Below are 2,883 nucleotides of genomic sequence, written 5' to 3' on the forward strand. Positions count from 1 at the left end.
AAAGTTGTTCTGTTGGTTGTGTTGTTGCTCTGTAGTGCCTGAGACCAAAGGAAAACCGTCAAAAAGAAAGTCAAATTCCTTGTTTGTATCCATAAATTTGGCCAATAGAACTGATTCTGATTGAAGTCTTTAATGCATAAAGCCATGGAGTCAGACTGAAAGTGAACCCCTGGCAATTTGTGATCATTTGTGATCATTTCAAATGCCTGTTCTGTGTTGGACCCTCATTCAGATGTTACTGCTGCTTTATGAGGGCAGTCACCGCAGGTCCCTCCTACCACTTCACCCACTGGTCCCGTCCAATCAGAGTCCAGTTTGAGCCGCGCCAAAAATCAGTCGCACCTGTTGCCCATGCAGGGCAAATTTTTATGTTAGGTGCGGCTTATAAGACGTCGGGGTGAGGCCGGCTCGAGTCTCCCGTGGAATATGGGATACGTCGGTAACGTTCTGCTTTGTCCAAGCTCTTTTTCTGGTAAGTGGATTGAACTGAAGTCATTACCTGTAGACAGAGGAAGCCTGTGTGTTCATGTTTAACGGGTTGTCATTGTACTTTCTGGTGTACAGTGAAAGCTATGGCTGAGAGCAGAGAGACGATTCAGGCATAGAGGGGCTGGAACTTCGGCGTGAGCCCGAGACAGGCGGTTCACGTGTCCGGAGCAATCCAGAGGAAAAATAACCGACGTGGACGTCAGGTAAGGCCCACGCAGAACATTTAAATGCAAAGCTTGAGCTGATTTGTGACCAGAGGCTAACATGCTTGATTATGTGCCGGGTTTCCGCAGGATGGTCGAAGGGATTCAGGGGAGTAGCCGAGACCATTTGGGAGAATGCACCGCGATTGGCTTCGCTCATCGGCTCTACACTTAAGTGTGGGTGTGAGAGAGAGTGATGGAGAGGGAGGCCAAGAGAGGGGGCAAGGGAGGGAGAGGGAGGGAAGGAGAGGGAGAGATCTGAGTTTTGGAGGTGCAGGCTTGTGTCTTTAGCTCGGTTGAGATGGGCTTTGTAACCAATATAGCTGCTTTGGAGTTTGGGACTGGCCAAGTGTTGGCAAGGCTTAGTTGTGGATGGATTCAGTGTGTGGAAGGCGCTTGGGCCTGCGTAGATTTGGAGCCCGCGTTTGCTATTGCTGGGCCGTTTCGTCAGTGTTGGTATGTGGAAGCATATATGCAGTTGTGATCCGGACACAACTGTGTATATGTGGAAGCCTATTGGCAGATGGTTTTGGCAGCATGGGTTGAGTTGCATGTCGTGTTGTCAGGCTTAATTGTGGGTAGTTGTTGGTGTGGATGGCCCTGGGGTCTGTAGGTAGTGTGTAGGGTGTGTGTTCAGCAGGGTGGATGAGGCCATGGCCACTGTGGGTCCTAGGTAAGCCCTCAGCTGCACCTTGAAGTGTTGCTGAATGTTCAAATTTCCAGGTTTAATATCCAAAGCCTGTGTGTGGGTTCCTTCTCTGCAGGAAGGATGAGCTGCTCCAGAGGATCATCAGAGGGTAAGAGAAAGCATATAAGCCCAGGTAGGCCCCTTGCTGCATGTTGACTTGTAAGATGTTTTAACTTCCAGAGTTTGACTTGCCTAGTACCTGTGACTAATGTAGACTGTGTTTCTTTGTGTTGTGCAGGATGGAGGAGCTGCTGATCCAGAGAATCACGAGAATGCACGTTGCCAATACTGCTCCATGTTTCTACAGTGAAGGATTCATTTGTGCACACTCCCCAGCAACCGTGTGTGTACTACATCTGAGTGGAAGACCTGGGGGAAAAAACCTCAAGGACTCACCAATCACAGTGGTCAGGTGACTGTAGGTCTGCTGAAGCAGGGCTGGAACCACTGTCTCAATGCTTCTGCTTCAAAAGATGGATACTGTGTCCAGCATAACATCACTAGTTGTGCAGATTGGAGGGGCTACTCAAGAGGACCATGAGAAGATGCATGTTAGCCAGTATTGCCCAGTACGCGTGCATGTATCCATGTCTGAGTGTGAGAATGTGTCTATTAAAATCAGAAAGAAGGAAGTGCCTGCTTTTGTCTTTAATGCACTTTAGATGGGGCTTAGATCAGTTCTGGGGGGGGCACTGGGTTCCAACTAGGTTTAGAGTCTGCATTTGCTATTTCTAGGCTGTTGCATCAGTGCATCAGTATGTGGAAACACATTCGGCAGTTGTGATCCGGACACAACTGTATATGTGCGGACGCCCATCAGCAGGTAGTGTTGGAAGCACAGGCTGTATTGTGTTTAGTATTGTCAGGCTTAGTTGTGGGTATTTGTCACTATATGGATGGCACTGGGGTCAGTGTGGGTTTAGTGTGTGTGAGTCATAGTTGGTGCTTGATGTAGAATAAAATTTATGCATGCATTAATGTCTTCTTGTTTCTCTCTGGATGCGACTGCTTCTGGCTGAATGGCGATCCACCTTTGAGGCCATGGGCAATGTGGAGCTCAGGTAAGGCCCCTGCTGCAGCTGGAAGTGAAGCAAAATATTACAAGTTCAACCACTGACTTGATTAGTATCCAAAACCAAAGTGTTTGTGTTTTTCAGCTGGTGGGAGGAGCTGAGTGAGAGGACTATTTGAGACCAGGTGAGCAAAAGCCACATTGTAGTCTTTCTACACTTATGCGTGCACTTATTTTACACTTTGTGTGTGTTTGTGAGTGTTGTAGGTGTATGTGGGGTGGAGCCAGTGAAGGTGCTGCTGGTGAGGATAGAGCGCCATCATGTGGGAGTGAGGGACATGTGTGTTGTCAGAGGCCTCGGTGGTAAGTGGATTAAAAAAAAAAGAAATCAAGGGCCATTTCAAAGGTGGTTTGTGTGCTGATGCTTTCTATTTGTGTTTCTCTTGCAGGATTGTAGAGCTTATTTGGAGGGCCATGAGAGACCAGGTGAG

General features: G+C 48.1%; 1 long non-coding RNA gene across 1 annotated transcript; it reads left to right on the forward strand.

Moving 5' to 3' along the window:
- Positions 1-259: 259 nt before the first annotated feature.
- On the forward strand, positions 260-923 carry LOC121198630. Its single transcript, XR_005896353.1, has 3 exons — positions 260-472; positions 565-692; positions 783-923. It is a non-coding gene; the product is annotated as an uncharacterized LOC121198630 (long non-coding RNA).
- Positions 924-2,883: the final 1,960 nt, after the last annotated feature.

Source organism: Toxotes jaculatrix, chromosome 18 (assembly GCF_017976425.1).
Source record: "Toxotes jaculatrix isolate fToxJac2 chromosome 18, fToxJac2.pri, whole genome shotgun sequence".
Lineage (NCBI taxonomy): Eukaryota > Metazoa > Chordata > Actinopteri > Toxotidae > Toxotes > Toxotes jaculatrix.